Source organism: Tasmannia lanceolata, unplaced genomic scaffold, assembly GCF_043159265.1.
Source record: "Tasmannia lanceolata isolate RefF3 unplaced genomic scaffold, GAP_Taslan_0.1 ptg000018l, whole genome shotgun sequence".
NCBI classification, from domain to species: Eukaryota; Viridiplantae; Streptophyta; class Magnoliopsida; order Canellales; family Winteraceae; genus Tasmannia; species Tasmannia lanceolata.
Window position 1 is genome coordinate 40,848,447 of NW_027518695.1, and position 27,106 is coordinate 40,875,552.

Consider the following 27,106-nt stretch of genomic DNA (forward strand, 5'->3'; position numbering starts at 1 on the left):
AAACAAACAATGGAACTATCTAAAAATAACTAAAACCAGGGACAAGGAACCGGGGAAGAGGAAGAACTAATCCATGCCAGCTTCTTTTACAGACTTCCGAAAGAAGACTTGCTTCCCAGGTGGGAAGGGACGAGAAGGGCTTGGGCCCCTGGCCTCCCGCCGGCAGAAGCCGGAGGAAGAAGATGATCTCCTCGAAGAGGAGAGTTTCTCTCACTAGGAAATCTCCGAGTTGAATTTTACTAGTGAACTCAGTTGCGAGAGTTCTTTTTCAAAGCTCTTCCTATGAACTCAGATTGCATCCATCCATTAAAGTAAAATTTCCCTGTTAGTCATCTATGGGCTTTTTGTTTCATAGCATAACTTGTAAGGCTTTTTGTTTCATATCATAACTTGTATCATCTTTTAACAGTTCATATTTAAAGTCACTGTGAAGCATTGGCTGGATTTGGCAACAGATGAACATGGATGTCTATGCCTAAATGAGTGCATTAACAATGGTATTTACAAAACAATCCTAAATACTACAGGAGTCTTCATATTAACAATTGATGCAGTTATTTGCCAAACAATTTGAAACAGGAAAACATTACCTAAATGACTACATGATTCAAACAATCTGTAGTTATTGTCAATGAAAAAGTTAAGTACTGTTGGAGTTAAGATGATTCAACAAGCTCTTCATCAACCTCAAATATTATTAATGAGCTGGAATATATTCCTTCCATATGGATGGGATTTGAGCCTTTCAGAAAATGGTCTGATGGCAGTTATCAGAGCATGAAGTTCCATTCCCTGTTTGCAGAATCAGCAAATTCATATGAGTTTTAGCTAACATAATGAATACTTCTCTCAATTTTTACTCAGAATCAAATATCATAGTAAGATGGAGGTAGTGTGGAAGAACGCATTTCACCTTTGCTTCTTTTATTGCATTCTGGATGACATAGTTTCCATATTGGTCGCGGGCAACTTGTTCTAGTTTCTCACTTTTCACAAGATCATTAATCACGAATCCAATCCACAGTGATTTTATGCATTTTTCTACAATATGGCTGCTACATTTTTGCATTGATAATGGCACATAGATGCCCTTTAGACAATTGCATATTATTTCGATAAACTTTGGGTGTTGAAGTGAGAGAACTTTCTGAGACTTAATCAGTTTTTTGTTCTTGACTGAAAGTCTAAGCTTCATTGGCAAAAATAAGGATAAAAAGGAAAAATAAAAACCATCAATATTCAACTTGTTCTAGTATGTTTTCTTAAATCAGGATTTGAGATACAAAGATAAAAAGAAAGAGATTGTTACCCAAATGGGTCTTGAGAGAGGAACTCAGAGTTCTCTGCGATTACTTCTAGTATACTGCTTGGCCAATCAAAAACTTTTGAACCTCTAGTACTATTTTAAATTTTCTATGATAGAATTTCAATTGTATAGTTGTATTTCAGTCACTACCTGCACCAAAATCAGACCATATATGCATACGTTCTGGCAATGAAAGTCAATGAAGAGAGGAAACAGAGAAATGATGGAACACGTGGCTTAGTACTGTCATGATACAGAATTTCCTAATGATATAGACAGTATAGTCGATCAGAAGTGCTACTTCGCTATGTTCAAAGAAAGCAATAAATTTCGATAAAGAACCAGTATTTCTCATCTTTGGGTTTGGAGTTGTTAATTCAATTTTGGTATTTCGTCCCTTGGTCCAATTTTGTTTACTCTTTCGATTTTCCTGTTAATGATAAAAAGATATTAGATTTGTTTTTTTTTTCACCATATACTGTAGAATTATGCATGCAAATGGGTCTTGAATTAGTCGATATGCATGACATGACCAAATGTGAAACTGTTTGGGTTCTTTTTCTTAGAAAGGTCGTAACCCTCAGGCAAAATCCCTAAGTGCAGCGGAAAAGAAAATCGCTTAGAACAAAAATTTTCTGAAGATTTTTCCCTTTATCCAGGATTCCTAGGGACTAGATGATCTCATGATGATAAAAGAAATACAAAGATAATATTAAATACCTTATTTGTGATTGCGGAATTCATCGTTTGCTTGATCTATTCCTCGAATCGCCGCGCGCAATCTAATCGCTGCGAACGCCGCAAGTTGATCCGGTGGGATCCTTTCGCACAAGGGAATGAGAACAACGATTGTTCTCTTTGATTTACTGCTCTAAATCAGTTGTTAAGAGATGGAATCAATTGTCTTTTGTTGGAGCTTTATTGAATGCAAAAATTACCTTGAAATTGTAGTTTTAGAACAATAAGAAAAGAGAGAAGCAATGGACGAATTGTGCTTGGAATTATTTTCTCAAAGTAATTCTAGCAACTTCGGTGGTTCAAAAAATTCGTCAGACACCTCTTTATATAGTGAATTTTTATTACCAAATAACCCTAGCTTTGTTTCCATAAAAATGTGGAATAATTAGTAAACTACTAACATTAGATACACAAAGAATAAGTAATCATTACCTTTTTGGAAACTCTTTTAAAACCGTTGGATTGTTGCATGGCTTGAATTCCAAGAAAAGGAATATGGCATGTCGCCATAAAAGACAAACTTCTAATATTAAAAACTTGCCTTTATCTATCCATGCACATACACATGCATATGTATATACTTTCCATTTAAATAATATATCCTTCTCTCCCTTTCTTACCATGCATGTGCTTATATGAACAATCCTTTTTCATTATCAGATCCATGCAAAGCATCAGATTTTCAACATTCCTTTTATGTAATAAAAATCCCAAAGATGGTTGGACGTTTATGGATGGGGCCCACCCAACACATCACAATATTTTATTTACACAAAAGTCCATTCTATTACTTTATTCAATAAAGCCTCAATATATAATTCCCTTTATGTCCTTAGTTAAAATTTAACCAATCCAAGTATTTATATTAAATACTTTATTATATACACATCATTTTCATGTGTATATCTTTCCCTTTCAAATGTCACGAACCTAGTTCGTGTGTGCAACTCTATAAATGCGGGACCCGTATCCAATAGATACATATGGGTCAAACGCGTAGTGAGTGGGATTGTTGCAGGAGTTCAACGGTAGATCCTGCAGAACCGAATAAGCGGGCCCCACTGCGATCTTGCTCTGTAGTCAACGCTACAATCGCATTGTGTCAGTGGCTTCTATCGAGACGTAACTCCGAAGATTACTGTTAAACCATCTTACCCCAAACCACATCTAAAATGTGCAAGTCCCTTCTCCATTCCTCATCTACCGAGTTGGGTCCTACGGAGGGTGGACTTTGTTTACCCCCGGCCCACTCTTGGTATACAGTTTAGTCACATAGTTTTGACCTCCAAATGCATTTGTAAAACCTTTGATAAACCTTTTATCAAATCCACCTGGCCAGGTAATATCATAGGTCTACTTCTCTTGACAAAATCTATTGATGATCCCCAATAATTTGGGTGGAGAATCCCATGTCGGGTATGCTTATTAATCTCGAAGGTTTGTCAAACATTCCAGTACTACCCTTAAGTGATCCCTAGTGGAACCACTGTTAAATAGACCAAGAAAGAAAGACGTGCCCACAGAGTAATATGATCCCTCAGGTCAAAGGACATGTAAAGGGTCCTGTCTGGTAGAATAGCCTTACTATCTCATGTCCACAGGCTAATCTAATGTGATCCTGTTCAGTGCGCGATCCCATCGTCGTACCCACTCTTCTAGCTTAGGGTCAACTACTCGAGTGACTGAGATAAGCCATTCCATGACACGTGCATGTAGGCTAGATTGGTGTTAGTTGTATATAGGAGAAGATGTCCAATCTTGTCCCCAACTATGAACCTTTAAGGTCTGCAAAGAACCGGAATTCCATATCTCCTTGCTTCCTGAGATCTGTGAATCTCTGAGCATGGCATTCCTACTTTGCTGCCCAAGGACAAATATGTATCAATATCACAAGCACATCTCATATATTCAAATAATAATACCTAATATTGTCATTAAATAAAAACTTTATTGATATTCAATCAATTTACCAACTTTTTCTGCTAATATTTTATCCAAGAATAGTGTAAGCCCAATGGTTCCCACCTTGGCATTCCCATCTTATTTTGATGATTCCAATACACAAGTGATTTTATATCACTAATGTGTTTGCTTGTCTAAGTTGTAGATCATAATGGTGTTAAGACAAGATTGCCACCAAGGTTATATCACTAATGTGTTTGCTTGTCTAATTTGTACATCTTCTTCAAAAGTTGTAAACCCTTGTGAGGGATTTTTTTGTTTCCTTCTTTCTTATTCAAGAAACTTGTATTGGGCGAGTGTTCGGAGAAGCAGAGCCCACTCTCCGTGGTGAAGATTGCCACCAAGGTTAAAGGTGATCGGAATGGTAATCGGCATTGATCTTCGCGGAAGTTAAGAAGATCATATAGTGAAGCTATCAACGGGTTTGGTTGGTGGAGTGGAGTAGGCCTCGCGTTGGAGGACCGAGCCACTTTAAATCTCGGGTGCATTCTCTCTTAAACTCTTGCTCTTTACTTGCACTGCACTTAAGATTTAACTTGTGAGCTTAATTATCATTGTTGATCTCTTAATCTCCAAAATTAGGTTTGAGTTTTCAAAAGAATTAAAACTTGTTAGGAACCTAATTTTTACCTCCTCATAGTTGCCGTACTCGGGACCACCCTTGCCGTACTCGGGACCACTAGGGCTGGCAACGGGGCGGGTCGGGGCCGGATGTTGGGGTCCCCTACCCCTTCCCCTTTGCGGGGAATTTCCGCCCTCCCCTTCCCCTCCCCTCTGCGGGGATCGTGGGGAATCCCCCTCCCCTCCCCGCGGGGAATATCTAATCCCCTTCCCCTTCCCCTCCCCGCATCCTTCGAGGACAAAATCCCCGCCCCGCCCCGCCCCACTCCAACATCACCCCCTCTTTAGCCATTGATACACTGATGATGGGTGTCCCTAATCAACTTGATGCAATTTCAATATATAAAAATGTTATAAACTAACATACTTGTAGATGAAGGAGATATATTTCTTACTCTTCACAAGATAGCAAAATCCCTTGAAGTACTGACTTGACTCTTGAGTGCCCTTGCAGCAGTCGCACCAATAGGCGTTATAAACCCAAATAGATGCCTGAGCAATGTTCAGAGGCTTGGGAATCACCAAAATGCAAAAAGTGAACTGTGTCCCTTACCTGAGCAATGTTTCTTTCGTGGGAAGGAATTAAGGAAACCCTAAGTCCCTAACCAAAATAAAAATACAATTTATTATTTTATTTTCGCCACCGATGTTGGCACTACGATTTTTTGATAATGGCATACACTCAGCTTGTCTTTATTATTTCAACATCTGTCAAAAGGTTATTATAGTTCTCAAAATGCTCTCAGAAGCTAATTAAAAGGAAAAGACAAGCTAAGTTTATGTTTGGGGGAATCTTGTAGCCGATCCACAGAGTTTCTAGTAGTTTTTCTAAAAAAAATCACTTAAAAATATACCAAAAATTGGCATTGATTAACGGGGCGAGCGGGGCGGGGCGGGGAGGGGACAACTACATCCCCTTCCCCTTCCCCTATCAAATCGAGGAATCCCTGCCCCAAACGGGGCGGGGCGGGGCGGATTCCCTCTTTTTCGGGTGAAATTGCCAGCCCTAGGGACCACCCTTGGAATTTCAAAAGAATTGGGTTTTGATTTTGTTTTTTTCTAAAAAGAAAATTTACTTTTCTTTTAGAAACAAAAGATAGTGTGTCATTACTAAAAATAAATATTAATGATATTATTAATAATAAATAAAAAGAATTTACTTCTCGGATTCGGATGTTAAACGGATCGGATATACCATTTACCAGATTCGCATCCGCTAAGAGCCGGATATCTCATAAACAGATTCGGATAATATCCGCTTGAAACGGATCCGGATAATATTCGCTTTAAACAAATTCGGATGCGGACGGTAATCGAATTTTCGAATATCCATTTACACCCCTAAAGATCGGTAAAAACCCTAATTTTCAGAAGTCAAATCGAGCTCAAAACCCTAGAATTTGAAGATGTCTTACCTTTGGAGGTTCTGTGACGTTGAAACGAAACCGTCTCCCTCGAAAAATAAGATATGCACGGGTAAAGAGTGGTTTATATAGTGGAGATTTTATATGGTGTACGGCCTTATAGTCCCGTATTTTTTCAAAATGTATTGTAAGGATCAGGATGGTCCAAACCGTCCATAAGATTGAACACGGTGTAAATAGTTTAAAACCTAAAAATCATTCCCATAGGCTAATCCCAACCTCCGATCGATAGAGGAACTGCATATTATGGAAACCTCTACAGATCGGAGGGCTAGGATCATCCTCTGGAATTGATTTTCGGGGAACACCTGAACAACTTATTCACGTTGTGTTCCATCTTATGGACGGTTTGGATCATCCTATGATGTCTGGCCAGTACTCTTTGAAAAATAAGGGACTATAAGGGTTTACACCATCTTATGGATGGTTTGGATCATCCTAACTTTTTGAAAAATAAGGGACTATATTAGTTGTCTGGATGCGATCAGTAATATTTTAGGATCCTTTGATGAGAATCCAAATTATGTCCACGGTCCTAGGGGTGTGTCTAGCTCTAGTCCATTAAACTTCAGATTCGGATAGTCCATCAGACTGTCTAGATGCATTGACATCCCTGAATAGGTTGTGCCCCAAAAATCATTTTTATATGATGATCCCAACCGTCTGATCTATAGAGATTTCTATAATATGCAGTCCTTTATAGAAGAGAGGTCTAGGATCATCCTATGCAAATGAATGTTTTTGCACAACCTATTTACTGAGTGGCCCATCAAATGCACGGTTTGGATCATCCTATGGTGTAAGCCTTACAGTACTTTTTGAAAAAATACTCGACTATAAGGGCTCACACCATATAAATATGGGATTTGGATGTGGGCTTGTAGATAGATTGGCCTCAATTTTTAATGTTTAGATTTGAATCTGAGACAAATCTAGATTATTTCAAAGAGGAATGAGAGACTGAAGGGTGTTGACAGTCATCACTGACTTTCTACATATTGTGAAGGAGGGGACAAGGACAGGAAGGCGCGACGCGACGTGGGTGGCTTGGCGTGGCATGGTGCGCGCCCACATGGGTGAATCCTAATTAAACTATGGGGTTTAGTTGAATAAGAGTTGTAGTTTAATCCGGTATTTCAGTTTGTGGTTAGAGTTGTTATTAGATTAGGACTCTTTTTTTCTTTTCTTTTTTGAAATTTAGATTAGGATTCTAATGGCTTAGTTTCAATATAGTCCAAGTCCGTTTAGAATTGTTTCTTTAGTTAGAGTTTGAAGAGGATGTCTTTTATTTGTTTATAAAGGTACAGAGAAGAGTTAACGTAAGTTTGAGTTGGAGGTGAATAGGTTGCACGTCAGAGAGGAGAAAATTGCAAAAACGTGAATAGTGAGTGAAGAAGTGGTGTATGGTTTCAATTTTTGAAATAATATATTCATAGTAAACTTTACCTCTTGCTCTCTCTCTCTCTCTCTCTATCTCTCTTTTCTGATCTGTGATTTGTCCTTTGGTCTTTTGTGGGTATTGCTTCTTTCTTAAATTCTTTCTGTTTAATAAGTAAATCAAAAGCTATTTGCCTTTGATCCTTGGTTTTCTACAAGTAGTATCAGAGCACACACTTTTAGGACTTATGTACTAGTCAACATAGGATTCCTTATTTGCTTTAGAGTTACGTTGCAATCTTATTTGGTTGTTTAAAATTATAGCTAAAATAGGAGTCTGGTTGTGGTTGGTTTTAGAGCATCAACTTTCCTAGTGGAATTGGAGAGTCTCTTGGCAAACCAAGAGAGCCTAGCTAAGCAGATGGTTGGATCTATGACAAAGGAGAACGAGGAGGTTCTCTTCGTTGGGCGAGGAAGAAAGTTTCAGAAAATCAAGAATCAGAAAGTTAAGCCAAAGGCCAGATCAGATCAAAGGGAAGGTGTAGACACCCCCATTTTGCTCCGCTTTAATCAACAAAGAAGTTAGTGTTCCGCTGTCGGTTTTTCAAGTGTTTTTCATTCCCGTGTCCGCGTTTCTTATATTTTTTCGATCTTGTCGATTATTTCTGCCGTGTTTCGCATTATCCCGCTAAGTGTTGAGAAAGGTTATTCACGAGAATCCGAGCAAGGGAGAACTTGGACCCGTCAGTGGGCCCACATTGAATATTTGCTTAAATTTGGACCAACCAGGGGGGCCGCATATGGTTTTAATGAAAAATGAGTTTTGAGCCTACTTCGATCCAATGCATAAGGATGCCCATCAAAGGAGCGGTCAAGATCTCAGGGAGGTCGTGTTAGCAACCAAATTTTGTTGTGATTATCAAATGAAATTATTTGGATAATCCTTGGAAATGATTTTTGAGGCACAACTTTATAAATTAATGGTTTGGATCATCCTATGGGGCTGATACTTGGAGGATACAAGTTGTCCACGCCATGGCCTGTCAAAGTGAACGGTTCAGATCAGTCTTTGGGAATAGTTCAAGGGGGCGCAATCCTATTCATACTGTAATCCAACAATCAACGGTCAAGATCATTAAATGGATCCCATCAAATTGACAGTTTAGATCATCCAATGGAAATGATTTTGGGGCACAACACATTTATGTGTAGCCTATCAAATTGAATGGTGCAGATCAGCCTATGCGAGTAATTGAAGGTGGTCATAGCCAATTTACATATAGGCCCACTTATTTGTGAAAGCTGAAGCTGAAAGGGTTAAGAGTGCCACACGTGCAAGTAACCATGTGATTTCGTAAACAACTAGCACGTAATTAATTGTCATTCTTTGCCCGGATGTGGAAGAATGCATCTTGTATTGCTAAAACAGGCATAAGGTGAAAGGAGAAAAATCTAGACTTTCTAATATCATCAATGGCCAGTTAGCATGTGATATCCTTTTAGAAGGGAGTGGTATGGCCGATTGTGGTGATGTGTGATTGGTGATATTTTTGGATAGCAATCAACAAGTCATCCTAATTTGTGGTTTGGTTGTAGATGTGGGATACGCTCCATTTAGGAAACATACCCAGATCACTCTTGCTTAGTATTTAATAAGGCAAGCCATCACCCTCTGCCGATGGTAAAAAGAAAAAGGCTAGCTTGCACTCTTTCTCGATGAAAAATGGCAAGCAAACAGCATCTTTTCGCTCTCCATTATTTTTAAAAAGGCAGCCCCTATCACTTGGCATTCTCTCTTTGGCAACCCAAGGTGGCATCCATTTTGTTTAGAAACATGTTTTTATCTTTCTTATATTATTCATTTTCTGAAGAGAGGGGATCGATTTTGAAGGGGGAAGTACTCAATTCAAAGGAGGAGGCAATTGTGTAGTCTCTGGAGATATTTTTTGGATTCAACGTTTATAAGAGGGATTTTAGATAAAAAGAGAGGGGAGGGAGAACACGGACGGATCCCATTACCAGCCATTCTCTCTGTCTCTCATCTCCATCCCCTTATTAGCCTTTTCTCCCTACCAATTAATGGGCGACCCTCTTCAGTCCTTGTATCTCATTACCTAATCAACTACCTCTCTATCCAAGCTAGCCACCCTTAACTCCTTTGCCTAAAACTTCTTTACCATTTTGGTTCAATTCGGTGGAGCCCCTTTTACCGTCTCTCATCTCTTCTGGTGGAGTCGTACACGCGCTCTCCCGATTGGCGGAGTTGAACACACTTTCTCATTCTTTTGGTGTATAAATCCCCTGATCGAATCTCTCTTCTCTTCCAGGTGTGGTTCAGCACTTTATCACAAGTAGGTTCATTTTTTTTTTATATTTATGATCTAATTTGCATGATCGAAATTATATTCTAGAATAAGCTTCCATGTTCTAATTGTATAATTACATATTCTAATTGAAGAATTTGAGCATGTTCTAGTTATAGTTTTTATTCTCAATAATTTTATATTTTGAATGTAATTATGACTATTAACTAGAAATTTAGGTTCCTTTTAGGGATTTTGAATTCAAAGCTCCAAGGATTTTCCGAACTCTTTGGGCAAAACCAATTTTTTAAATAAATAAATAAAAAATAAAATACAACCCAATAACTTAAGCCTAAAAAAAATCCAATTTTGCAGCCACAAAATTCCCATCCCAAAAAGCCCAAGAACCTAATTTTCCAACCCACAAACCCAATTAAATTTTGCAACCCAAAACCCCCTTTTGCAGCATAACTCACTGATCAAAACCCACCTCAATTTCATCTTCAAAATAAAACCCAAATTCAATACCAAATCTTATAAACCCATACCCACTTCGTTCAGCTTCAAACCATTGATTCCATGCCCATGTCCTCATTGCCCCATGCTAAACCCATGATTAGCTTGATGCCCATCATCTCCACGCCCAGATCTACAAGCTTATTATTCACACGAACCTACTCATTTCAATGATCCAGAACTCATTCGTTCAAATACATGCTCAAACCCCTTTCCAAATACATGCTCTAGCTTTTCTAAAATACATACTCAAACCCTTGGTAATAGAAAAGAAACAAATACAGAGGAGAAACATGAAATGAGTAGTTGAGTATAAAAAAAAAAAGAAGTAATATATTCGGCCTCTTTCTTCCCTTGGGCAGCCCCTTTAGTGCAATCATGATTACTCTTTTCATGCTAAAAGGGTTTGGCTCAATCAACATGAAGGGTGGTGGTTATAGTACTTCCAAAAGTAAAAGATTTTTTTTAGTTGAAAAGAATGAACAGATGAAAACAATATCAGCACATCCTTGATTTCGATAGTGACACAGCCATATTCTTTTGGAAATGATAACTGCACTACCATGTTTCTTTCCATATGAAATGAGAACAGCAAGAGCTATATTTTAATGATTGCACTACCATTTTTAAGGGAATTAATATCAGCCCCACTCTCTTTTGATATTAAGAGCCCATTACTCATAAAAACAAAAAACAAAAAAATGATAAGAAAAAAAAGGTGGTAGTGCCAATATCATTCCCGCTATAGTGCTGACTGCCTGTCTTGTGACCTGATTTAGAACCTCTAAATCACAAATTCACAAACAATGCTGAACTACAAAGTTGTAGCCCTATAAATGATCTTTCAAACGCATGTTCGTGCTTTCAATTTGGCCAAGCGGTTAAGGAGTTATGACAGTTTTAGTGGGCTGCGTTTGTTAAATCTTTTAATGGTCAATGTTTTGTCGAATTTGTGGAATTGTCAAAACATGGTTGTGTTAACGTCGTTTTCCAAACAAAAATCAATAGACACTAATCTAAAATACGCCCAACCTAAAAGCCACAAACCCAAAATTCACCCATTAAAATTACCGATTTAAATCTGTTAAAAGTCATTAACCAAAAGACCACTAAAAGTCACAAGTGAGACTAAAAACTTCTAATCAAACAACTTAAAAGACACCACACACACCAAAGGCCTCAAGATAATTAAAAGCTTCAAGAAAATTCTAAAAGTTTCTACAAACCCAAAAGAATTCGAGATTCCTAAGAGCCTGTGGATTCAAAATTTCTTTAGGAACCTTTAGGGCCCCCTTAGGAACACTTACATCATGTCGTGTCCTAGGTTTTAGGGAGTCCTAGAGTTAGGGAGTTCAGCCTCATCACGACCGATTGCTATTATTAGCAATTGAGTCATAGATCTAGTTATACTACTTATCCCTTTTTCCCGTAGGACAAGCCTAGTTACCTAGGATGTAGGCTAACCTGTATTAGTCTAAGGAACAACTTGCATTTAGATAAGAATCATATAGCATCTTAGATGAAATCCTAGGATAATAAAATCCTCAACTTGAATTAAATAACTCCTCTTAAAACTGTTGAAACAGTCAAATCCGTCTAGATCGGTGTCTTAGTTGAGTTAGGCATATATAGCTTAGCTTAGGTGCACCGAACTACGTCAACTCTGATCCCAGTGAGGCTTGGGTACGTAGGGCAGCTTGGATGTCTGATGGCATACCAACCGCGAGTCGGCACCACAACAAATTGTGGTGTTTTGTATATTAATTTTCTAGTAAATGCTTAATTAAATCACTTAGGACTTTCCATGAAATTAGAATTTTAGGAGAACTTTCACTTAGATTGAATCCAGACAAATTAAGAAATCAAGATACACATTTAGGATTCACATTGAAATTAGATCATAGGATGCATGTCACATAGTTCGCACATTAACATAGAGTTGAATGAGCCATTTAAAATAAATTTAAAAGAGTTAGCTTTTGGAATCGAAGACCGATTATCGGGCAGGAATGGTGCATGTGGTGGATAACTCCCCATACCTTCCATTCTTGCAACCAGGTAGCGAGTCTAGATTTCTGGTTAATTACGAGTCCTAGATCTCACATCTAGGTGGCGACTCTGTCAGTCTCTTTTGGGTGGAATTCGGATTGCCTTAGTGATCCCAAGTTCACATAAAAGATGAATTAAAATCAATAATTAAAATGCACACGCCAATCGCGTGGGTACGAGAGACCAAAAGAGAGCGTGGCGGGTCGCGCCCCACCCCCCTCTCGCGGGATCGGGTCCCACAGAAGGAAATTCTGATCAAGGGGGAGACTCAAGCAGTCGTGACTATGAGAGACAGCCTGGGAACAAGGTACAATGACGGAAGTGCTACAGTTATAGTAAGCCGGGCCGCTTTGCCAGAGATTGCCGTGCACCAAAGAAGAATGAAGAAGGTAATTCTGCAACAACTGAGATCTCCAAAAGGTTGATAGCGACGAGGAGTGGTACATGTTCTCTTCTCTCCATCGCAGAAGAGCAAACTGAAGTGTGTGAAGTTGCTCTTACGACTACAGAAGTTGTAGATGTCGCTAGTTCGGTGGACACAGACAAAGGTGGCAGAATAGACTATTCTAGAGATTGGATATATGGCTGGCAACGGGGCGGGGCGGGGCCAGACGTTGCATTCCCCGTCCCCGCTTTGGGGATGGCGGCGAATCCTTGTCCCCGCTCCACGGGGAATACCTAATCCCCATCCCCGCCTCACACAAATATCATCACCTCAAAAAAGCTTTTTAACACCCAATAAAAGAAAAAGACAAGCTGTGTTATGGTAGTGCCTATATCACTAGCATAAACAAATATTTACTGTTAACTTAAAAAACACTAAATCAATACTAAAGTAAGAGGATATTAATAATGGCTTGCGTATTAAAACGGGGCGGGGCGGGGCGGGTCCATCTCCATCCCCATCCCCGCTTCGGGGAATTTTAAAAGGCCCCGTCCCCGCCCCGTTCGGGGCGGGGGCGGATCCTCGTTTTAACGGGTGAAATTGCCAGCCCTAATTGGATAGTTGATTCGGGATGTTCTAATCACATGACTGGTGATGAGCAAAAGTTTATGATAAAGACCGAATACAAAGGCAGTCAGATGGTGGTAACAGCGAATGATATGAAATTGCTTATTACCCACACAAGTAATGTTTCCCAATCTAGTGGAGAGCTCAACTTATTGAAGGATGTCTACCATGTTCCAGACATGAAGAGGAACTTGATATCTGTATCAGGCACTCCTCTTATGGAGGGGAAAGGAGTAGACTCTGTTTACATGATGTCGGCTAAGGATGCATATGGACAGAGAACCCGAAAGAACGAGAATGCAGAATTATGGCATGTGAGATTGGCGTATGTTGGGTACTGTAGACACCCCATTTTGACCGAACTCTTTATCCTTTTGTTTGAGCAAAATCCCATCAAATCAGTGATCTAGGGTCCCAAATTTAACCTTAGGGTATCTTATGGTCCCAGCTAGCTCCCTGCAAAATTTTGTCAAAATCGGATGAGATTTGCCTAATAAGACGAGCCGAATTAGAATTGTAGTGCAAATGGGGAGTGAAATATCCTGTAAGCCAGCCAGTTTTTACATTAGAGGAAAAAAGAGGGTGCATTATCCCTGTAATGTCGCCCATGAAGAGTTTTATTTGAAAATACCCCTCATTTAGTTAAAAAGAAGATATTCATGAATAGGGGGTTGTCCAAGGTAACTTAAGGGGTGAAAAGTTACTTTTAGTTAATTTTTCATTAAACTTTTAGTAAAAACCCTATATTCTCATAGTTCCATACAGAAATAATAAAATCACGGGAAGAAATATAATTAAAATCTCAGAAAATAATATCAAGACTACAAGTTGAAATAAATTTTAGGGCAGGTACAGAAAAATAACAAAAAAAACTTGAAAAGAAGGATCTCGGACAATTTTTTTTTTTTGATGATGTAGGATGTCCCCACCCCCTTCGGGAGTAGGACTATAGGCTAAAACAACACAAAAATTAAAATTTAAAGAAGAAAAAGTTCCAAACCAAACCCTAGATTCTCATTATTCGATACAAGATCGATAAAAACCCTAGATTCTCATAGTTCCATACAAAAACAACAAAATCACAAGAAGAAATATAATTAAAATCACAGAAAATAACATCAAAACTAAAAGTTGAAATAAATTTCAGTAAAAGAACAGAAAAACAAGAAAAAAATCTTGAAAGGAAGCATCTCGAACTATATGCTAAAACAATGTTGAAATTAAACTTTTAACAAGAAAAAGTTCCAAACCACACCCTAGATTCACATTATTTAACACAAGATCGGTAAAAACCCAAGATTCTCATAGTTCTATACAGAAACAACAAAATCACAGGAAGAAATATAATTAAAATCACAGAAAACAACATCAAGACTACAAGTCGAAATCAATTTCGGTGTAAGAACAGAAAAATAAACAAAAAAAACTTCGAAGGAAGGATCTCGAACTATATGCTAAAACAATGCAGAAATTAAAATTTTAATAACTAAAAGTTCCAAACCAAACCCTAGATTCTCATTATTCAACACAAGATCGGTAAAAACCCTAGATTCTCATAGTTCCATACAGAAACAGCAAAATCACAAGAAGAAATATAATTAAAATCTCAGAAAACAAAATCCAGACAACAACTTGAAATAAATTTCAGTGCAAGTATAGAAAAAAAAAACATGGAAGGAAGGACTCGAACAATAGGCTAAAACAATGCAAAAATTAAAATTTTAACAAGAAAAAGTTCCAAACCGAACCCTAGATTCTCATTATTCAGCAAAAGATCGGTAAAAACCCTAAATTCTCATAGGTCTATACAGAAATAATGAAATCACAAGAAGAAATATAATTAAAATCTTAGAAAATAACATCCCGACAACAAGTTGAAATAAATTTCAGTGTACCAACAGAAAAATAATAAAAAAAACTTGGAATGAAGGATCTCGAGCTATGGGCTAAAACAATGCAGAAATTAAAATTTTAACAAGAAAAAGTTCCGAACAAAACCCTAGATTCTCATTATTCAACACAAGATCGGTAAAAACCCTAGATTCTCATAGTTCCATACAGAAAAATAAAATTACAGGAAGAAATATAATTAAAATCTCAGAAAACAACATTAAGATAGCAAGTTGAAATAAATTTCAGTGAAGGAACAGAAAAATGACAAAAGAAACAAAGAATGAAAGATCTCGAACTATAGACTAAAACAATGCAGAAATTAAAATTTTAACAAGAAAAAGTTCCAAACCAATCCCTAGATTCTCATTATTCAAAACAAGATCGGTAAAAACCCAAGATTCTCATAGTTTCATACAGAAACAACAAAATCACAGGAAGAAATATAATTAAAATCTTAGAAAACAACATCATGACAACAAGTTGAATTCAATTTCAGTGGAGGAAGAGAAAAATAACAAAAAACATGGATGGAAGGTTCTCGAACTATAAGCTAAAACAATGCAAAATTTAAAAATTTAACAAGAAAAAGTTCAAAAACCAAACCCTAGATTCTCATTATTCAACACAAGATAGGTAAAAACCCTAGATTTTCATAGTTCCTTACAGAAACAAAAAAAATCACAGGAAGAAATATAATTAAAATCTCAGAAAACAAAATCAAGACTAGAAGTTGAAATAAATTTCAGTGCATGAACAGAAAAATAACAAAAAAAACTTGGAAGGAAGGATCTCGAACTATAGGCTAAAACAATGCAGAAATTAAAATTTTAATAAGAAAAAGTTCCAAACCAAACCCTAAAATCTCATTATTCAACACAAGCTCCGTAAAAACCCTATATTCTCATATTTCCATACATTAACAATAAAATCACAGGAAGATCTTTAATTAAAATCTCATAAAACAACATAAAGACAACAAGTTGAATTAAATTTCAGTGTAGGAACAGGAAAATAACAAAAAAACGTTGAAGGAAGGATCTCGAACTATAAGCTAAAACAATGTATAAATTAAAATTTTAACAAGAAACAGTTCAAAACCAAACACTAGATTATCATTATTCAACAAAATATCGGTAAAAACCCTAGATTCTCATAGCTCCATATAGAAAAAAATAAAATCACAGGAAGAAATATCATTAACATCTCAGAAAACAACATCAAGACTACAACTTGAAATCAATTTCAGTGCAAGAACAAAAAAATAACAAAAAAACTTGTAAGGAAGGATCTCGAACTATAGGCTAAAACAATGTATAAATGAAAATTTTAACAGGAAAAAGTTCCAAACCAAACCCTAGATTCTCAACAATAAACACAAGATCGGTAAAAGCCCTAGATTCTCATAGTTCCATACAGAAAAACAAAATCACAGGAAGAAATATAATTAAAATCTCAGAAAACAACATCAAGACAGCAAGTTGAAATAAATTTCAATGAAGGAACGGGAAAAATGACAAAAAAAAGAAGAAGGAAGGATCTCGAACTATAGGCTAAAACAATGCAGAAATTAAAATTTTAACAACAAAAAGTTCCAAACCAAACCCCAGATTCTCATTATTCAAAACAAGATCGGTAAAAACCCAAGATTCTCATAGTTTCATACAGAAACAAGAAAATCACAGGAAGAAATATAATCAAGGCTACAAGTTGAAATCAATTTCAGTGCAGGAATACAAAAATAACAAAAAAACTTGGAAGGAAGGTTCTCGAACTATAATCTAAAACAATGCAGAAATTAAAATTTTAACAAGAAAAAGTTCCAAACCAAACCTTAGATTCTCATTATACAACACAAGATCGGTAAAGTTTCATAGAGAAACAACAAAATCACAGGAAGAAATATAATTAAAATCTCAGAAAACAACATCAAGACTACAAGTTGAAATAAATTTCAGTGCAGGTACAGAAAATACAAATTTTTTTTGGAATGAAGGATCTTGAACTATAGGCTAAAACAATGCAGAAATTAAAATTTTAACAAGAAAAAGTTCCAAACCAAACTCTAGATTCTCATTATTTAACACAAGATCGGTAAAAACCCTACATTCTCATAGTTCCATACAAAAACAACGAAATCACAAGAAGAAATATAATTAAAATCTCAGAAAACAATATCAAAACTACAAGTTGAAATAAATTTCAATGAATGAATAGAAAAATAACAAAAAAAACTTAGAAGGAGGATCTCGAACTATAGGCTAAAACAATGTAGAAATTAAAATTTTAACAAAAAAAAGTTCCAAACCAAGCCTTAGATTCTCATTATACAACACAAGATCGGTAAAGTTCCATACAGAAACAACAAATCAGAGGAAGAAATATAATTAAAATCTCAGAAAACAACATCAAGAATACAAGTTGAAATAAATTTCAGTGCAGGTACAGAAAATACAAAATAAACATGGAAGGAAGGATCTCGAACTATAAGCTAAAACAAAGCAGAAATTAAAATTTTAATAAAAAAAAGTTCCAAACCAAATCCTAGATTCTCATTATTCAACACAAGATCTATAAAAACCCTTGGTTCTCATAGTTACATATACAAACAACAAAATCATAGGAAGAAATATAATTAACATCTCAGAAAACAACATCAAGACTACAAGTAGAAATAAAATTCAGTGCAGAAAACAGAAAAATAACAAAAAAACTTGGAAGGAAGGATCTCGAACTATACGCTAAAACAATGCAGAAATTAAAATTTTAACAACAAAAATTTTCAAACCAAACCTTAGATTCTCATTTTACAACACAAGATCGGTAAAGTCCCATACAGAAATAACAAATTCACAGGAAGAAATATAATTAAAATCTCAGAAAACTACATCAAAACTACAAGTTGAAATAAATTTCAGTGCAGGTACAAAAATATAAAAAAATTTGGAAAGAAGGATCTTGAACTATAAGCTAAAACAATGCAGAAATTAAAATTTTAACAAAAAAAGGTTCCAAACCAAACCCTAGATTCTCATTACTCAACACAAGATCGGTAAAAATCCTAGATTCTCATAGCTACATACAGAAACAACAAAATCATACGAAGAAATATAATCAAAATCTCAGAAAACAACATCAGGACTACAAGTTAAAATAAATTTCAGTAAAGGAACAGAAAAATAACAAAAAAAACTTTCAAAGAAGGATCTCGAACTATAGGCTAAAATAATTCAGAAATTAAAATTTTAATAAGAAAAAGTTCCAAACCAAACCTTAAATTCTCATTAGACAACACAAGATCAGTAAAGTTCAATACAGAAACAACAAAATCACAGGAAGAAATATAATTAATATATCAGAAAACAACATCAAGATTACAAGTTGAAATAAATTTCAGTGCAGGTACAGAAAATACAAAAAAAATATGGTAGGAAGGATCTCGAACTACAAGCTAAAACAATGTACAAATTAAAATTTTAACAAGAAAAAGTTCCAAACCAAACCCTAGATTCTCATTACTCAATACAAGATCGGTAAAAACCCTAGATTGTCAAAGTTACATACAAAAACAACAAAATCACAGGAAGAAATATAATTAAAATCTCAGAAAACAACATCAAGACTACAAGTTGAAATAAATTTCAGTGCAGCAATAGAAAAATAACAAAAAAAAATTTGAAAGGAAGGATTTGGAACTAAAGGCCAAAAAAAGGCAGAAATTAAAATTTTATTAAGAAAAAGTTTTAAACAGAACCTTAGATTCTCATTAGTCAACACAAGATCGGTAAAAACCCTAGATTCTCATAGTTACATACAAAAACAACAAAATCACTGCAAGAAATATAATTAAAATATCATAAAACATCTTCAAGACTACAACTTGAAATAAATTTCAGTGCAGTAGTAGAAAAATAACAAAAAAAACTTAGAAGGAAGGATCTCGAACTATAGGCTAAAACAATGCAGAAATTATAATTTTAATATGAAAAAGTTCCAAAACAGACCCTAGATTCTCATTATTCAACACAAGATCGATAAAAACCCTATATTCTCATAGTTCCCTAAATAAACAACAAAATCTCTCGAAAATATATATATTAAAATCTCAGAAAACAACATTAACACTACAAGTTGAAATAAATTTTAGTGCAGGGACAGAAAAATAACAAAAAAACTTGGAAGGAAGGATCTCGAACTATAAGCTAAAACAATGCAGAAATTAAAATTTTAATATGAAAAAGTTCCAAACCAAACCCTAGATTCTCATTATTCAACACAAAATCGGTAAAAACCCTAGATTCCCATTGCCCAATACAGAAACAACAAAATCACTAGAAGAAATATAATTAAAATGTCAGAAAAAACATCAAGACTACAAGTTGAAATAAATTTCAGTGCAGTAAAAGAAAAATAACAAAAAAAACTTGGAATGAAGGATTCCGAACAACAGGCCAAAACAATGTTGAAATTAAAATTTTAAGAAGAAAAAGTTCAAACCAAACCCTAGATTCTCATTATTCAACACAGGATGGGTAAAAACCCTAGAATCCCATAGCTTCAAACAGAAACAACAAAATCACTGGAAGAAATATAATTAAAATCTCAGAAAATAACATCAAGACTGCAAGTTGAAATAAATTTCAGTGCAGGAACAGAAAAAAAAAAAAAAAAAACTTGAAAGGAAGGATCTCGAACTATAGGCTAAAACAATGCATAAATTAAAATTTTAACAACAAAAAGTTTCAAGCTAACCCCTAGATTCTCATTAATCAACACAAGATCGGTAAAAACCCTAGCTTCTCATAGTTTCATACAGAAATAACAAAATCACAGGAAGAAATATAATTAAAATCTCAGAAAACAACATCAAGACTACAAGTTGAAATCAATTTCACTGCAGGAAAAATAACAAAAAAAAACTTAGAGGGAAGGATCTCGAACTATAGGCTAAAACAATGCAAAAATTAAAATTTTAACAAGAAAAAGGTCCAAATTAAACCCTATATTCTCATTATTCGACACAAGTTCGGTAAAAACCTTATATTCCCATAATTCCAAAAAAAAAACAACAAAATCACAGGAATAAATATAATTAAAATCTCAGAAAACAACATCAAGACTACGTTGAAATAAATTTCAGTGCGGGAACAGAAAAAAAAAAAAAAAAACTTGGAACGAAGGATCTCGAACTATAGGCTAAAACAATGGAGAAATTAAAATTTTACCAAGAAAAAGTTTCAAACCAAACCCTAGATTCTCATTATTGAACACAAAATCAGTAAAAACCCTAAAATCCCATAGCACCATACAGAAACAACAAAATCACAGGAAGAAATATATATTAAAATCACAGAAAACAACTTCAAGACTAAAAGTTGAAATCAATTTCAGTGTATGAACAGAAAAATAACAAAAAAAACTTCGAAGGAAAGATCTCGAACTATAGGCTAAACCAATGCAGAAATTAAAATTTTAACAAGAAAAAGTTCTAAACCAAACCCTAGATTCTCATTATCAACACAAGATCGGTAAAAACCCTATATTCCCATTACTCCATACAGAAACAATAAAATCACAGGAAGAAATATAATTAAAATCTCGGAAAACAACATCAAGACTGCAAGTTGAAATAAATTTCAGTGAAGCAACAGAAAAATGACAAAAAATCAAAGAAAGAAGGATCTCGAACTATACGCTAAAACAATGCAGAAATTAAAATTTTAACAAGAAAAAGTTCCAAACCAAACCCTAGATTTTCATTATTCAAAACAAGATCGATAAAAACCCAAGATTCTCATAATTTCATATAGAAAAAACAAAATCACAGGAAGAAATATAATAAAAATATCAGAAAACAACATCAAAACTACAAGTTGAAATTAATTTCAGTGCCGGAATAGAAAAATAACAAAAAAACTTCGAAAGAAGGTTCTCGAACTATAGCCTAAAACAATGCAAAAATTAAAATTTTAACAAGAAAAAGTTCCAAACCAAACCATAGATTCTCATTACACAACACAAGATTGGTAAAGTCCCATACAGAAACAACAAAACCACAGGAAGAAATATAATAAAAATCTTAGAAAACAACATCAAGACTACAAGTTGAAATAAATTTCAGTGCAGGTACAGAAAATACAAAAAAAACTTGGAAGGAAGCATCTCGAACTCTAGGCTAAAACAATGAAGAAATTAAAATTTTAACAAGAAAAAGTTCAAAACCAAACTCTAGATTCTCATTATTCAACACAAGATCGGTAAAAATCCTAGATTCTCATAGTTCCACACAAAAACAACAAAATCACAGGAAGAAATATAATTAAAATCTCAGAAAACAACATCAAGACTACAAGTTGAAATAAATTTCAGTGAAGGAATAGAAAAATAACAAAGAAAACTTGGATGTAAGGATCTTGAACTATAGACCAAAACAATGCAGAAATTAAAATTTTATCAAGAAAAAGTTCCAAACCAAACCCTAGATTTTAATTAGTCAACACAAGATTGGTAAAAACCCTAGATTCTCATAATTACATACATAAACAAAAAAATCACTGGAAGAAATATAATTAAAATATCAGAAAACAACAACAAGACTACAAGTTGAAATAAATTTCAGTGCAGTAACAAAAAAAAAAAAAAAAAACTTAGAAGGAAGGATCTCAAACTATAGGCTAAAACAATGCAGAAATTAAAATTTTAACAAGAAAAAATTCCAAATTAAACCCTAGATTCTCATTATTCAACACAAGATTGGTAAAAACCCTATATTCCGTAGTTCCATAAGGAAACAACAAAATCACAGGAAGAAATATAATTAAAATCTCAGAAAAAACAACATCAAGAGTAAAAGTTGAAATAAATTTCAGTACCGGAACAGAAAAATAACAAAAAAAACTTTGGAGGAAGGATCTCGAACAATACGCTAAAACAATGCAGAAATTAAAATTTTACCAAGAAAAAGTTTCAAACCAAACCCTAGATTCTCATTATTCAACACAAAATCAGTAAAAACCCTAGAATCCCATAGCTTCATACAGAAACAACAAAATCACAAGAAAAAATATACATTAAAATCTCAGAAAACAACATCAAGACAACAAGTTGAAATCAATTTCAGTGTAGGAACAGAAAAATAACCAAAAAAACTTTGAAGAAAGGATATCGAACTACAGGCTAAAAGAATGCAGAAATTAAAATTTTAATAAGAAAAAGTTCTAAACCATACCCTAGATTCTCAATATTCAACACAAGATCGGTAAAAATCCTAGATTCCCATAACTCTATACAGAAACAACAAAATCACTGGAAGAAGTTTAATTAAAATCTCAGAAAACAAAATCAAGAATACAAGTTGAAATAAATTTCAGTGTAAGAACTGAAAAATAACCAAAAAAACTTAGAAGGAAAGATCTTGAACTATAAGCTAAAACAATGCAGAAATTAAAATTTTAACAAGAAAAAGTCCAAAACCAAACCCCAGATTCTCATTATTCAATACAAGATCGGTAAAAATCATAAATTCTCATAGTTCCATACAAAAAAACAAAAATTACAAGAAGAAATATAATTAAAATCTCAGAAAACAACATCAGAACTACAAGTTGAAATAATTTTCAGCGAAGGAACATAAAAATAACCAAAAAAACTTCGAAGGAGGATCTCAACCTATAGGCTAAAACAATGTATAAATTACAATTTTAACAAGAAAAAGTTCCAAACCAAACCTTAGATTCTCATTATACAACACAAGATCGGTAAAGTTACATACAGAAACAACAAAATCAGAGGAAAAAATATAATTAAAATCTCAGAAAACAACGTCAAGACTACAAGTTGAAATAAATTTCAATGCAGGAAAAGAAAATACAAAAAAAACATGGAAGGAAGGATCTCAAACTATAAGCTAAAACAAAGCAGAAATTAAAATTTTAACAAGAAAAAGTTCCAAACCAAACCCTTGATTCTCATAGTTACATACAGAAACAAAAATCATAGGAAGAAATATAATTAACATCTCAGAAAACAACATCAAGACTACAAGTTGAAATAAATTTCAGTGCGGGAACTGAAAAATAACAAAAAAACTTGTAAGGAAGGATTTCGAACTATATGGTAAAACAATGCAGAAATTAAAATTTTAACAAGAAAAGTTTCAAACCAAACCTTAGATTCTCATTATACAACACAAGATCGGTAAAGTTCCATACAGAAACAACAAAATCACAGGAAAAAATATAATTAATATCTCAGAAAACAACATCAAGACTACAAGTTGAAATAAATTTCAGTGCAGGTACAAAAACTACAAAAAAAACTTTGAATGAAGGATCTCGAACTATAGGCTAAAAAAATGCAGAAATTAAAATTTTAAGAAACAAAAAGTTCCAAACAAAATCCTAAATTCTCATTACTGAACACAAGATCGGTAAAAACCAAAGATTCTCATAGTTCCATTTAGGAACACAAAATCAGAGGAAGAAATATAATTAACATCTCAGAAAACAACATCAAGACTACAAGTTGAAATAAACTTCAGTGGAGGAACAAAAAAATAACAAAAAAATATTGAAGGAAGGATCTCGAACTATAGGCTAAAACAATTCAGAAATTAAAATTTTAAAAAGAAAAAGTTTCAAACCAAACCTTAGATTCTCATTATACAACACAAGATCGGTAAATTTCCTTACAGAAACAATAAAATCACAGGAATAAATATAATTAAAATCTCAGAAAACAACATTAAGACTACAAGTTGAAATAAATTTCAGTGCAGGTACAGAAAATACAAAAAAAACATGGTAGGAAGGATCTCGAACTATAAGCTAAATCAATGAAGAAATTAAAATTCTAAGAAGAAAAAGTTCCAAACCAAACCTTAGATTCTCATTATTCAATACAAGATCGGTAAAAATCCTAGATTCTCATAGTTACATACAAAAACAACAAAATCACAGGAAGAAATATAATTAAAATCTCAGAAAACAATATCAAGACTACAAGTTGAAATAAATTTCAGTGTAGGAACAAAAAATTAACAAAAAAAACTTGGAATGAAGGATCTTGAACTACAGGCCAAAACATTGCAGAAATTAAAATTTTATCAAGAAAAATTCCAAACACAACCCTAGAGTTGGAAGGAAGGGACTCGAACTATAAGCTAAAACAATGCAAAAATTAAAATTTTAACAAGAAAAAGTTCTAAACCAAACCCTAGATTCTCATTATTCAACACAAGATCGGTAAAAACCCTAGATTCTCATAGTTACATACAGAAACAACAAAATCACAAAAAGAAATATAATTAAAATATCTGAAAACAACATCAAGACTACAAGTTGAAATGAATTTCAATGCAGTAACAGAAAAATAACAAAAAAAACTTAGAAGGAAGGATCTCGAACTATAGGCTAAAATAATGCAGAAATTAAAATTTTAATAAGAAAAAGTTCCAAACCAAACCCTAGATTCTCATTACTCAAGACAAGATCGGTAAAAACCCTATATTCTCATAGTTCCATCAAGAAACAACAAAATCTCAGGAATAAATATATATTAAAATCTCCGAAAACAACATCAAGAGTACAAGTTGAAATCAATTTTAGTGCAGGAACAGAAAAATAACAAAAAAAACTTTGAAGGAAGGATCTCGAACTATAGGCTAAAACAATGCAGAAATTAAAATTTTAATAAGAAAAAGTTCCAAACAAAATCCTAGATTCTCATTATTCAACACAAAATCGGTAAACACCCTAGATTCCCATTGCTCCATGCTGAAACAACAAAATCACAGGAAGAAATATAATTAAAATCTCTGAAAACAACATCAAGACTACAAGTTGAAATCAATTTCACTGCAGTAACAGAGAAATAACAAGAAAAACTTGAAAGGAAGGATCTCAAACTATAGGCTAAAACAATGTAAAAATTAAAATTTTAACAACAAAAAGTTTCAAACCAACCCTTAGATTCTCCTTAATCAACACAAAATTGGTAAAAACCTTAGATTCTCACAGCTCCATACAGAAACAACAAAATCACAGGAAGAAATATATATTAAACTCTCAGAAAACAACATCAATACTTCAAGTTGAAATCAATTTCAGTGCAGGGACAGAAAAATAACAAAAATAACTTTGAAGGAAAGATTTCGATCTATAGGCTAAAACAATGCAGAAATTAAAATTTTAACAAGAAAAAGTTCAAAACCAAACCCTAGATTCTCATTAGTCAACACAATATCGGTAAAAACCCTAGATTCTGATAGTTTCATACAGAAACAACAAAATCACTAAAAGAAATATAATTAAAATAAAAGAAAACAACCTCAAGACTACAAGTTGAAATAAATTTCAGTGCAGGAACAAAAAAATAAAAAATAAAACTTGGATGGAAGGATCTCGAACTATAGGCTAAAACAATGCAGAAATTACAATTTTAACAAGAAAAAACTTCAAACCAAATCCTAAATTCTTATTATTCAACACAAGATCGGTAAAAACGGAAGATTCTCATAGTTCCATATAGAAACAACAAAATCACAGGAAGAAATATAATTAAAATCTCAGAAAACAACATCAAGACTACAAGTTGAAATAAATTTCAGTGCAGGTACAGAAAAATAACAAAAAAACTTGGAAGGAAGGATCTCGAATTATAGGTAAAACAAAGCAGAAATTAAAATTTTAACAAGAAAAAGTTAGAAACCAAACCCTATAGTCGGAAGGAAGGGACTCGAACTATAAGCTAAAACAATGCAGAAATTAAAATTTTAACAAGAAAAAGTTCTAAACCAAACCCTAGATTCTCATTATTCAACACAAGATCGATAAAAACCCTAGATTCTCATAGTTTCATACAGAAACAACAAAATCATAGGAAGAAATATAATTAAAATCTCAGAAAACAACATCAGGACTACAAGTTGAAATCAATTTCAGTGCAAGAACAGAAAAATAACAAACAAAACTTGGAAGGAAGGATCTCGAACTATAGGCTAAAACAATGCAGAAATTAAAATTTTAACAAGAAAATGTTCCAAACCAAACCCTAGATTCTCATTATTCAACACAAGGTCCGTAAAAACCCTAATTTTCAGAAGTGAAATCGAGCTCAAAACCCTAGAATTTGAGGATGTCTTACCATTGGAGGTTCTGTGACCTTGAAACGAAACCGTCTCCCTCGAAAAATAAGATGCACGGGTAAAGAGTGGTTTATATAGTGGAGATTTTATATGGTGTAAGGCTTTATAGTCACGTATTTTTTCAAAATGTATTGTACAGATCAGGATGATCCAAACCGTCCATAAGATGAACTGCATATTATGGAAACCTCCACAGATCGGAGGGCTAGGATCATCCTATGGAATTGATTTCCGGGGAACACCTGAACTACTTATTCACGTTGTGTTCCATGTTATGGACGGTTTGGATCATCCTACGATGTTTGGCCATTACTCTTTGAAAAATAAGGGACTATAAGGGTTTACACCATCTTATGGCTGGTTTGGATCATCCTAACTTTTTGAAAAATAAGGGACTATATTAGTTGTCTGGATGCGATCAGTAATATTTTAGGATCCTTTGATCAGAATCCAAATTATGTCCATGGATCCTAGGAGTGTGTCTAGCTCCAGTCCATTAAACTTCAGATTCGGATAGTCCATACTGTCTGGATCCATTGACATCCCTGAATAGGTTGTGCTAAAAAAATCATTTTTATAGGATGATCCCATCCGTCTGATCTATAGATATTTCTATAATATGCAGTCCTTTATAGAACAGAGGTCTAGGATCATCCTATGCAAATGAATGTTTTTGCATAACCTATTTACTAAGTGGCCCATCAAATGCACGGTTTGGATCATCCTATGGTGTAAGCCTTACAGTACTTTTTGAAAAAATACTCG

The 27,106-nt window shown here is 34.2% G+C and overlaps 1 long non-coding RNA gene across 1 annotated transcript in view; it reads left to right on the forward strand.

The window, feature by feature from the left end:
- The first annotated feature begins 9,237 nt into the window (after positions 1-9,237).
- Positions 9,238-27,106, forward strand: part of LOC143851980 (uncharacterized) — a 31,935-nt gene continuing 14,066 nt past the window's right edge. Inside the window, exon 1 of the long non-coding RNA XR_013236578.1 lies at positions 9,238-9,779. This is a non-coding gene — a long non-coding RNA (uncharacterized LOC143851980). The remainder of the gene's footprint in view (positions 9,780-27,106) is intronic.